This window comes from Gnatocerus cornutus, unplaced genomic scaffold (genome assembly GCF_029298725.1).
Source record: "Gnatocerus cornutus isolate USDA-ARS CGAHR unplaced genomic scaffold, icGnaCorn1.1 ctg00000253.1, whole genome shotgun sequence".
Classification (NCBI taxonomy): domain Eukaryota; kingdom Metazoa; phylum Arthropoda; class Insecta; order Coleoptera; family Tenebrionidae; genus Gnatocerus; species Gnatocerus cornutus.
This window is the reverse complement of record NW_028275572.1, coordinates 1-12,500: the sequence shown is the minus strand read 5'-3', so window position 1 is coordinate 12,500 and position 12,500 is coordinate 1. Positions and strand designations below refer to the sequence as shown.

The window sequence follows — 12,500 nt, the reverse complement described above, 5'->3', positions numbered from 1 at the left end:
AAACGACGCGTACGCCATCTGTCACACGATCGTCCAGCGCCGCCATCGAGTCACGCTGAATCTCCCCTTTCGACCTTTCGGGTTTCTCAGGTTTACCCCTGAACGGTTTCACGTACTATTGAACTCTCTCTTCAAAGTTCTTTTCAACTTTCCCTCACGGTACTTGTTCGCTATCGGTCTCGTGGTCATATTTAGCCTTAGATGGAGTTTACCACCCACTTAGGGCTGCACTCTCAAGCAACCCGACTCTGAGGAGAGATCCTCCCGTTATCGGCAGCGGTCGCTACGGGCCTGGCACCCTCTATGGGCTGTGGCCCCGTTCAAGATGGACTTGGACGCGCCGCACGATCTCGGGATGACGGATCCTCCCTAACACCACATTTCCCGGCGTCCGGTTTCGGCCGCGGGATTCGGTGCTGGGCTTCTCCCTGTTCGCTCGCCGCTACTGAGGGAATCCTAGTTAGTTTCTTTTCCTCCGCTTAGTAATATGCTTAAATTCAGCGGGTAGTCTCACCTGCTCTGAGGTCGCATATGAAAAATAAAAATTTTTCATTCGGTCATTTCGACGATCACGACACGTCTCCCATTCCTTGCTATACGTGTTCGTCATTTTTCTTTTTAAAAAATGGCTAAGTTTACAGAAACGCTTACGATCTGACGTCTGTCGCGATTTGCATTACACGTCTCGGACACGACGACCGTCTATAACGTTCTCAACCTTAAAACGCCATTTTTTTTTTTTAAATGACGACATGTTGAAGAAATAGGACGTGCTACGCCGAAAGACCAGCCAACAACTACAACAAGTAGTAGTTGGTCGCTTTCGCGTCTTAAGATGTCGCGCAAATTTACTCGCTGCACGAGAAACGCACACAAACACACGATTCTACGACACACCACGCAAGAACATGTGCCGACGTAAACACTTTCGTATTTATGATTCGCAAGGTGGACGTCCGACGGACTTTGTAAAAAAAAATACAAAGCATACCCGTCCCGTCCTTTTTGACGAAAAAACACGCTCGAGTAAACGTCTCGGCACACGTTCGAGGCGTGCGTCGTTATATCGTGACGTAAGTGACGATCACGTACATTAATGAGTACCTATTCGACGCGTCGCAACACATCCAACACGCTCCGACGTTTTCGTCCGAAAACGAAAACCGAGCAGTCTTTGAAATTGACACGACCCTCAGCCAGGAGTGGTCCGGGAACATTATATCCGAGGACCGCAATGTGCGTTCGAAATGTCGATGTTCATGTGTCCTGCAGTTCACAAGTTGACGCGCAATTAGCTGCGTTCTTCATCGACCCACGAGCCAAGTGATCCACCGTTCAGGGTAATCTTTTTAAAATTTAAACGCTCGTTCCACAAGAACCCCGATCATGCCGATCGTCCAGCTGTCTATACACGTCTTGCAAAAATTTTTGCGTACGTGCGTACATCCGAAACGAAAATGATCTTCGTGGTTCCGAAACGTGCCACGTCTAAAATTTCGGTGTTGTGGTATGGATATTTATGATTCTCGCTCTTAATTGTCTTTCGTCCGTACTTTCTCGTCTGAAAGGGAACGCGATCGTCGGTCTCAGTTTTACGCGTACGAAAAAATTAAAAAAAATATTAACCCAAACACAAATTTGTATCCGCGCACCGAAAAAGAAGCACTTTTCTTTTTCACGCGGTCTCCGCTTTTACACGCAAAGTACGAGCATGTATGTGTGAAGATGGGACATGTTCGATACGATTTTAATTAGGAATTTGCCAATTTCCTTTTTCTCAGCAATAATTTTAATAAATAATGCTGCTTTCTCTCATAAACTACATTTTCGGTAGTTTTCCTTTATTGTGTCTTTCATTTAGTGTGCGTGTGTGTGTGTCAAGCACTTTAAAAAGTGTGACGAAGAGACGGTTTTTGATCGATCGGAATGAACACATCATTACATCATCGTACTCGTTATGAAAAAGCGAATTAGTATCCGCCGTAAGCGAAAAGAGATTTTCGCGGGCGGTCTTTGTGTTCGTGTTTCAATTTTCTTTCTATATTTTTTCGTCGCCAAACCGAAGACAGATCGTGAATTTTGACGAAAAAATTTATAGACGTGCCAGACTGAGCGTCTAACATAAAATCCTCAAGTTTACCGTTCTATATCGTGACTTAATGACGATTGACGGTGTATATAATTTTGAAATGGTGCAGTCGTACGCTCCGTAAAGAGAATTTTACCGTTTCTAACGAAATCACTTTACCACATCTACCAAAAACATTAAAAAAGCAAGGTGTGATGTGTGTGCGATCGCTCGTTTAACGGCGCTTTCAAAAAACTCTTTGAAGCGTCTAACGACGAACATCATTCACGCGAATCGTAGAATCGGGAGCGTTCTCTCGCCGGTCCCGTAGCCGGGCGTAAATCATTTAAAACCCACGGTGTCGTAACCTAATTCGACACCTGCGATTTTCTTCTTTCTCGACTACTCTGCTACATCCTCTCCGTGTGTCCGAAAAAAGAGGACTTCTAACGTCTTTCGACTTTCGCGGTGGAGTTCACAACTTTCCGCGATCCGGTCGAAAAACCGAAAGCGTCCCTCCTTCTTTCCATCATTGGAAAAGATCGAGAGATAGTACAAAAAAAATCAAAAAATCTAGGTACCCGAAGAAACAGCCGTATGCCCGAGCGAATTCGGTTTTTCTCGTTCAAAAAAGGTGAAAAACTCGATCGCAAGGACCGGCGCTGCGGGCCAGCGTAACGCTATTGTTTTTCCGAATATGTACGATTCGTAGTTCAAAACGTCGTACACACGGTGTTTCAAAAAGAAACAAGCAACGGCACGACAAAAGATCGTGCCGTCGACTCCATGTCATCGACGACGGTGTTGTAAAAACATAAAGTGTACATCGACACGATCAAATGAAAATGCATAATAATAAATTATACATATGTCAAAATTCGTGTGTACGAGGACACGTTAATGATCCTTCCGCAGGTTCACCTACGGAAACCTTGTTACGACTTTTACTTCCTCTAAATGATCAAGTTTGGTCATCTTCCCAGCGACATCGACGACGTCGAAACGCCATCGCGTACCGGTCCGAAGACCTCACTAAATCATTCAATCGGTAGTAGCGACGGGCGGTGTGTACAAAGGGCAGGGACGTAATCAACGCGAGCTTATGACTCACGCTTACTGGGAATTCCTCGTTCATGGGGAACAATTGCAAGCCCCAATCCCTAGCACGAAGGAGGTTCAGCGGGTTACCCGGACCGCTCGGTCAGGGAGGACACGCTGATTCCTTCAGTGTAGCGCGCGTGCGGCCCAGAACATCTAAGGGCATCACAGACCTGTTATTGCTCAATCTCGTGCGGCTAGAAGCCGCCTGTCCCTCTAAGAAGAATTGTTTGTACGCCGACAGTAAAAACCGCGCACGACCACCGGGCGAACCCAGGATCGACGGGCCTTTGGGATGTCGAAATACGCCTATTTAGCAGGCTAGAGTCTCGTTCGTTATCGGAATTAACCAGACAAATCGCTCCACCAACTAAGAACGGCCATGCACCACCACCCACCGAATCAAGAAAGAGCTCTCAATCTGTCAATCCTTCCGGTGTCCGGGCCTGGTGAGGTTTCCCGTGTTGAGTCAAATTAAGCCGCAGGCTCCACTCCTGGTGGTGCCCTTCCGTCAATTCCTTTAAGTTTCAGCTTTGCAACCATACTTCCCCCGGAACCCAAAAGCTTTGGTTTCCCGGAAGCTGCCCGCCGAGTCATCGGAAGAACGTCGGCGGATCGCTAGCTGGCATCGTTTATGGTTAGAACTAGGGCGGTATCTGATCGCCTTCGAACCTCTAACTTTCGTTCTTGATCAATGAAAGCGTTTTTGGCAAATGCTTTCGCTTCTGTCCGTCTTGCGACGATCCAAGAATTTCACCTCTAACGTCGCAATACGAATGCCCCCATCCGTTCCTATTAATCATTACCTCGGGGTTCCGAAAACCAACAAAATAGAACCGAGGTCCTATTCCATTATTCCATGCACACAGTATTCAGGCGAAGTTTTAGCCTGCTTTAAGCACTCTAATTTGTTCAAAGTAAACGTGCCGGCCCACCTCGACACTCAATGAAGAGCACCGCGGCGGGATTGAGTTGGGCCGCCCTCTCGAGCTAAGCCCACCGGCAGGACGTCCCGCGGCACGCCAGTTGACACCGCGAACGATGAACCGGCGGCGCGGGACACAGATTCGACTACGAGCTTTTTAACCGCAACAACTTTAATATACGCTATTGGAGCTGGAATTACCGCGGCTGCTGGCACCAGACTTGCCCTCCAATTGATCCTCGTTAAAGGGTTTAGAGTGTACTCATTCCGATTACGGGGCCTCGGATGAGTCCCGTATCGTTATTTTTCGTCACTACCTCCCCGTGCCGGGAGTGGGTAATTTGCGCGCCTGCTGCCTTCCTTGGATGTGGTAGCCGTTTCTCAGGCTCCCTCTCCGGAATCGAACCCTGATTCCCCGTTACCCGTTACAACCATGGTAGGCGCAGAACCTACCATCGACAGTTGATAAGGCAGACATTTGAAAGATGCGTCGCCGGTGCGAGACCGTGCGATCAGCGTAAAGTTATTCAGAGTCACCAAGTTGTACGATGACGGAGACCGCCACCGATTGGTTTTGATCTAATAAAAGCGCTCCTTCCGTTTCCGGTTGGAGCTCTGTTTGCATGTATTAGCTCTAGAATTACCACAGTTATCCAAGTAAATGTGGGTACGATCTAAGGAACCATAACTGATTTAATGAGCCTTTCGCGGTTTCACCTTAATTTGGCTTGTACTGAGACATGCATGGCTTAATCTTTGAGACAAGCATATGACTACTGGCAGGATCAACCAGGGAACTGCGTTCTTGTTTTAAAATAAGAGAGTTTTAGTCTTTCTTTCCTTCTAGTCATATAAGCTACAATAATCGTAGAATTTCGGAAAGACACCTGCTGCTCTTATAAAAAACTGAACACTTTCCTATTATTGTTTTGAAGAAAGTGTGCGTGTCTGCGAAACGAAAACCTCGTAAGAAGAGACGTAACGCCACGCGATCTTTCTGGATGGAAAATTTTTCGACATTTTTCTCACATCATCCTTGATTGAATCTCCTGCAACAATTTTATTCTTATTCATCCGTTCTAAGTTGTCGTCGTCGTCGAAATAAATAATTTGTACACACTTCGGGGTACACGTTTGTCAAAATTCATGAAATGCAACGTAACATTTTTACTTTAATAAATTTTTACAGTGCATTCAGATCGACTAAACGAACAACGACGGATGAATTGATTTATGGATTTTTATTTGTTGCGACTCATCGGAGGAGAGAGTGAAGAAAAAATAATCCAATATCATGGTTACGGAATAATTTTCTATGACTTTTTCATCCTTGTTTGAATCTTGCAACAATTAATTTTATTCATCCGTTCTAAGTTGTCGTCGTCGTCGAAATAAATAATTTGTACACATTTCGGTACACGTTTGTCAAAATTCATGAAATGCAACGTAACATTTTACTTTAATAAATTTTTACAGTGCATTCAGATCGACTAAACGAACAACGACGGATGGATTACTTATTTTTGTTGCGACTCATCGGACGAAAAGTAGAAACATAATCCTCCATTGTAATATAGTTTTTACGGAAAATTTTTCTTTTATTTTATATCCTTGATTGAATGCTGCATTTTATCCGTCTTTTTTTCGTCAAAAACAGAGATCAATGCGATTCATCGGACGAAGAAATAATTTCCCAGTTCAAAATTTAGAGATTTTTGGGCACATCGACTTGAAATTTTATCGTAAAGAAAAAATATCGTCGTCGACAAGCAAAAGTTCAAACATTCTCCATACTCTTCGCTAGATTGAAAGCGACGGTTTATTGTGAGATTTCTCTTTAGAAATATTCACACGTTACGAGTTTATGAAATTTTATTTATTTCAAAATTCTCGCTCGGACTTTAGTGAGTTGACGCATTTGTTAATTTTTGGTCGTTCTGACACGAACACATAAAATCTTTGATTGCATTTGGACCGCTAACATAGAAACGCTCGCCGCATCCGCAATCTCGCTGTGCATGGTCAATGGCAAGATTTGTCATCCCTCAAACGATGGTGGGTCCACAGGGTACACATTCCGGCCATCGTCCCAACTACGGGTAAGTCGCGGTGTACGAGAGGTAACAAGATAATCGGACGCACATAAAATCACATTTCGATCGTACGCTTTTGTCCGCTGCTACATACCACCACTACTATCCCTATATATGCCAGCGCGGCAGCGTTCAGCTCTGAATCACTCGATGCGCGAAACGGTCGAAATCCCATAGCGCGCCGGCCGCTCGCTATGGGCGAGGGGTCGGGTAAATCGGTCTGATCGCTCGGTGCAAAAGTCCGTTTGGGTACTTAGAGACGGAATTTTAAAATTCTGATTTCGCAGATCAATTTCAAGGGTCATTAGGACTCGAATGCCGTTAACGGTGTTTTGAAAAAAATATTTTTTACGTTTTTACGGCATTTCGACCGAACACCTCAGTTCCGACTTCGGACTTAGAATAATTTTCATCAAAATTTCGAACGCCTCAGTTTCCAGAGGGTTTTAGATCCCGTTTAGTTAGGGGTTTGAAATTATCACAGCCACCCTTGTTTGGTGTTAGTTCGACCGTAACTTTTGTTCGTTTGCATTTAATTTCGATTTTTCTCGGACTTTTGGTCAATGTAAATTTATCAACCGCTACACTTCCGACTTCGGACTTAGACGAATGAGCGCCGAACGCTACAGTTTCGACTTCGGACTTAGAAAAATTTCGCTCGACCGCCACAGTTTCGAATTGGACTTAGAAAAATTTCGGTCGAACGCCTCAGTTTCGAATCGGACTTAGAAAAATTTTGGTCGACCGCTACAGTTTCGACTTCGGACTTAGAAAAATTTCGTTCGAACGCTACAGTTTCGACTTCGGACTTAGAAAAATTTCGCTCGACCGCCACAGTTCCAACATGAGACTTAGAAAAATTTTCATCAAAAATTCGATCACCTCAGTTTCGACTACGGACTTAGAAAAATTTCGGTCAACCGCCACAGTTCCTACTTCGGTCTTAGAAAAATTTTGATGAAAATTTTGAACGCCTCAGTTTCCAGAGGGTTTTAGATCCCGTTTAATTAGAAGCTTGAAATTATAAAATCTACCTTCTATCGATGTTAGTTCGACCCAAACATTTGTTCGTTTGCATTTAATTTCGATTTTTCTCGTACTTTTGGTCAATGTAAATTTGTCAACCGCTACACTTCCGACTTCGGACTTAGACGAATGAGCGCCGAACGCTACAGTTTCGACTTCGGACTTAGAAAAATTTCGTTCGAACGCTACAGTTTCGACTTCGGACTTGGAAAAATTTCGCTCGACCGCCACAGTTCCAACATGAGACTTAGAAAAATTTTTATCAAAAATTCGAACACCTCAGTTTCGACTACGGACTTAGAAAAATTTCGCTCGACCGCCACAGTTCCTATTTCGGACTTAGAAAAATTTTCATCAAAATTTCGAACGCCTCAGTTTCCAGAGGGTTTTAGATCCCGTTTAATTAGGAGCTTGAAATTATAAAATCTACCTTCTATCGATGCTAGTTCGACCCAAACATTTGTTCGTTTGGATTTAATTTCGATTTTTCTCGGACTTTTGGTCAATGTAAATTTGTCAACCGCTACACTTCCGAGTTCGGACTTAGACGAATGAGCGCCGAACGCTACAGTTTCGACTTCGGACTTAGAAAAATTTTGTTCGAACGCTACAGTTTCGAATCGGACTTAGAAAAATTTTGGTCGACCGCTACAGTTTCGACTTCGGACTTAGAAAAATTTTGTTCGAACGCTACAGTTTCGACTTCGGACTTGGAAAAATTTCGATCGAACGCCACAGTTCCGACTTTTTTTCGAAACTGTAGCGTTCAGTCAAATTGCCGTAAAAACGTAAAAAACTTTTTTTACAAAACATGGTCGACAGCATTCGAGTCCTAATAATCCTTGAAATTGATCTGCGAAATCAGAATTTTAAAATTCCGTCTCTAAGTACCCAAACGGACTTTTGCACCGAGCGATCAGACCGTTTTACTCTACCCCTCGCCCATAGCGAGCGGCCGGCGCACTATGGGATTTCGATCGTTTCACGCATCGAGCGATTCAGAGCTGATCGCTGCCGCGGCGGCATATATAGGGAGTACTGATGGTAAGTGGCAGCGATGACGGACAAGTACGCACGATGAATGGATTGACATGAAATCAAATGTGCGCGTCCGTACGATCTGTTACCTCTCGTACATCGCGACCCCGTTTAATGATATTATGCTAAATTAAAAATAAAAATACATCGATGAAATAAAAAGTGGTAAATCTCTAGAAAGACAATATACCGCTGTGAATAAAAATTTCTCGATGAATAGCGAAATGTGAATTAGTCCGCCTGTAACGTGCATTTTGCGAACGAATTAGCTAATTCACCGCTAGTTAAAAAACGTGACCACCCAGTGCTCTTATCCAAAGTCGTCTGCAAATGAGATGAAATTAATAATCTTGACTCTAATGCAGACGACAAATTGAATTGAATAATTTACTTGAATAATGTGACGGATCTATAAAATAAAACACAAAGCCCGAAACACCAAGCAGTAAAAATCTCGATTATTGTTCCGCCCGTTGAAAAACAAAAGATCCGTCACATGGTAAGCAGAACTGGTGAAAATTGTGAAAGACTTGTTTCTCCTCCGATAACAAGCTTGAATTAAATATGATCAAGTGAATGATATTGGAAACCAAAGAACGAAACTGAGGAGAAGCAAATGTTCAGTAATATATTATGAATAATTATAATATTAATATAAATAATAATATTATATTAAAAATGGGAATTGTATGTGGTTGATGGAAAAAGTTTTTTTTTCTGTTGACCGCTACAGTTCCCAATTTGGACTTAAAAAAAAAAAAAAAAAAAAAAAAAAAAAAAAAAAAAAAAAATGTGTATACGGAAGGTAAAAAGCAAAAAATAAAATATTTTATTATTTTTTTTACGGGTCCCTACCGCTACAGTTCCCACTGAATGTGTCCTTTTCGCGCTAAGTCCATGCAGTCGCTACAGTTCCGAAACTGGACTTGTAAAAATTTCGACATTTTTGAACGCATCAGTTCCGAACGAGGTTTCAAAACTGTAGCGTTCGGTGTAAACGCATCAGTTCCGAATGAGTTTTCGCAACTGTGGCGTTTCATTTTTGTGCTTTCATGGTTGCATAAACAATCGCCAGTGTGAACGCTTCAGTTCCGAATGAGTTTTCGAAACTGTAGCGTTTCATATTTCTGCTTTCATGGTTGCATAAGCAATCGCCAGTGTGAACGCTTCAGTTCCGAATAGATTTTCGAAACTGTAGCGTTCAATGTGAACGCTTCAGTTCCGACTTTGGACTTAGAATAATTTTCATCAAAATTCGAACGCCACAGTTTCGAAAGGGTTTTAGATCCCGTTTAGTTAGGGACTTAAAATTATGACATCCACTTTCGATTAATGTTAGTTCGGTCCGAACTTTTGTTCATTTCCATTTAATTTCAATTTTTCTCGGACTTTTGGTCTTTGTTAATTTTGTCCTTTCGAAACTGTAACGTTCAAAGTGAACGCCTCAGTTCCGAATAGATTCTCGAAACTGTAGCGTTCAATGTGAACGCTTCAGTTCCGAATAGATTCTCGAAACTGTAGCGTTCAATGTGAACGCTTCAGTTCCGAATAGATTCTCGAAACTGTAGCGTTCAATATGAACGCTTCAGTTCCGAATAGATTCTCGAAACTGTAGCGTTCAATGTGAACGCTTCAGTTCCGACTTTGGACTTGGAATAATTTTCATCAAAATTCGAACGCCACAGTTTCGAAAGGGTTTTAGATCCCGTTTAGTTAGGGACTTAAAATTATGACATCCACTTTCGATTAATGTTAGTTCGGTCCGAACTTTTGTTCGTTTTCATTTAATTTCGATTTTTCTCGGACATTTAGACTATGCGAATTTTAGATTTTTCAAGCTGTAGCGTTTGGCGAGAACGCCGCAGTTACGGACAGGTTTTGTGTCAGACTTTCAATAATCTGAAAAAACTCCGAAAAAAGAAAATAATTAGTGTTTTCATGGTTGCATAACAATTTAAAATTCATGCACAAAAATAATCCATCTATATTTCCGTTATTCAAGAATGCAAAGGAAAGACGAAAGTTCGGCAACAATTAGTTTCCGCGGTTGCATAACCATTCAAACGTTATGCTTAAACACAATCCATTTACGATATATAATAAAAATAAAGCTTTATTATCAACTTTGAAGTCCATTCTATTGCTGATCTTTAGACCTATAGATTAGGTCAAGATGTCAAATGTCAAAAAACAACTACAGGTTCCTGTATTTGTAGCAATGCTGGCGCCATCTGTAGAACAGTTACCTAAACTTGAAAGTCAAAAAAATTACAGCTTTCTGTAACTATTAATGTTGGTATCGCCACCTGTTAGTCGAAAACATAATTTAGTGGCGCCATCTATATGACAGGTCTGGAACTTCAGAAATGTCAAAAATTACAAGATTCTGGGTTAATTTACGTATTTTTCTTGAATTTTAAGCATAATTTGACCTGACCTGACCCTAAAATGGCGCCATCTATGTGTCAGGTCTGGAACTTCAGAAATGTCAAAAATTACTGTTTTTTTCCTTTATTTTACATATTGTTTTTGAATTTTGGCGCCTATTTTAACTCAAAAATGGCGCCATCTATATGACAGGTCTGGAACTTCAGAAATGTCAAAAATTACAAGATTCTGGGTTAATTTACGTATTTTTCTTGAATTTTAAGCATAATTTGACCTGACCTGACCCTAAAATGGCGTCATCTATGTGTCAGGTCTGGAACTTCAGAAATGTCAAAAATTACTGTTTTTTCCTTTATTTTACATATTGTTTTTGAATTTTGGCGCCTATTTTAACTCAAAAATGGCGCCATCTATATGACAGGTCTGGAACTTCAGAAATGTCAAAAATTACAAGATTCTGGGTTAATTTACGTATTTTTCTTGAATTTTAAGCATAATTTGACCTGACCTGACCCTAAAATGGCGTCATCTATGTGTCAGGTCTGGAACTTCAGAAATGTCAAAAATTACAAGATTCTGGGTTAATTTACGTATTTTTCTTGAATTTTAAGCATAATTTGACCTAACTGACCCTAAAATGGCGCCATCTATGTGTCAGGTCTGGAACTTCATAAATGTCAAAAATTACAAGATTCTGGGTTAATTTACGTATTTTTCTTGAATTTTAAGCATAATTTGACCTGACCTGACCCTAAAATGGCGTCATCTATGTGTCAGGTTTGGAACTTCAGAAATGTCAAAAATTACTGTTTTTTCCTTTATTTTACATATTGTTTTTGAATTTTGGCACCTATTTTAACTCAAAAATGGCGCCATCTATATGACAGGTCTGGAACTTCAGAAATGTCAAAATTACAAGATTCTGGGTTAATTTACGTATTTTTCTTGAATTTTAAGCATAATTTGACCTGACCTGACCCTAAAATGGCGTCATCTATGTGTCAGGTTTGGAACTTCAGAAATGTCAAAAATTACTGTTTTTTCCTTTATTTTACATATTGTTTTTGAATTTTGGCGCCTATTTTAACTCAAAAATGGCGCCATCTATATGACAGGTCTGGAACTTCAGAAATGTCAAAAATTACAAGATTCTGGGTTAATTTACGTATTTTTCTTGAATTTTAAGCATAATTTGACCTGACCTGACCCTAAAATGGCGTCATCTATGTGTCAGGTCTGGAACTTCAGAAATGTCAAAAATTACTGGTTTTTACTTTATTTACATATTTTTTTGAAATTTGGCGCCCATTTTGACCCTAAAGTGGCGCCATCTATGTGTCAGGTCTGGAACTTCAGAAATGTCAAAAATTACTGTTTTTTCCTTTATTTTACATATTGTTTTTGAATTTTGGCGCCTATTTTGACTCAAAAATGGCGCCATCTATATGACAGGTCTGGAACTTCAGAAATGTCAAAAATTACAAGATTCTGGGTTAATTTACGTATTTTTCTTGAATTTTAAGCATAATTTGACCTGACCTGACCCTAAAATGGCGCCATCTATATGACAGGTCTGGAACTTCAAGAAATGTCAAAAATTACAAGATTCTGGGTTAATTTACGTATTTTTCTTGAATTTTAAGCATAATTTGACCTGACCTGACCCTAAAATGGCGTCATCTATATGACAGGTCTGGAACTTCATAAATGTCAAAAATTACAAGATTCTGGGTTAATTTACGTATTTTTCTTGAATTTTAAGCATAATTTGACCTAACTGACCCTAAAATGGCGCCATCTATGTGTCAGGTCTGGAACTTCAGAAATGTCAAAAATTACAAGATTGTGGGTTAATTTACGTATA

At 41.0% G+C, this 12,500-nt stretch overlaps 3 non-coding genes across 3 annotated transcripts in view; all 3 read right to left on the bottom strand.

Moving 5' to 3' along the window:
- LOC148165664 (large subunit ribosomal RNA) overlaps positions 1–528 on the bottom strand; it is a 4,039-nt gene extending 3,511 nt beyond the window's left edge. Inside the window, exon 1 of the ribosomal RNA XR_015771277.1 lies at positions 1–528. This exon is cut by the window's left edge and continues 3,511 nt beyond it. This is a non-coding gene — a ribosomal RNA (large subunit ribosomal RNA).
- Positions 529–1,186: 658 nt separating this feature from the next.
- LOC148165663 (5.8S ribosomal RNA) lies at positions 1,187–1,343 on the bottom strand. The gene has a single exon (XR_015771272.1). It is a non-coding gene; the product is annotated as a 5.8S ribosomal RNA (ribosomal RNA).
- Positions 1,344–2,966: 1,623 nt separating this feature from the next.
- Positions 2,967–4,887, bottom strand: LOC148165662 (small subunit ribosomal RNA). Its single transcript, XR_015771275.1, has one exon. It is a non-coding gene; the product is annotated as a small subunit ribosomal RNA (ribosomal RNA).
- Positions 4,888–12,500: the final 7,613 nt, after the last annotated feature.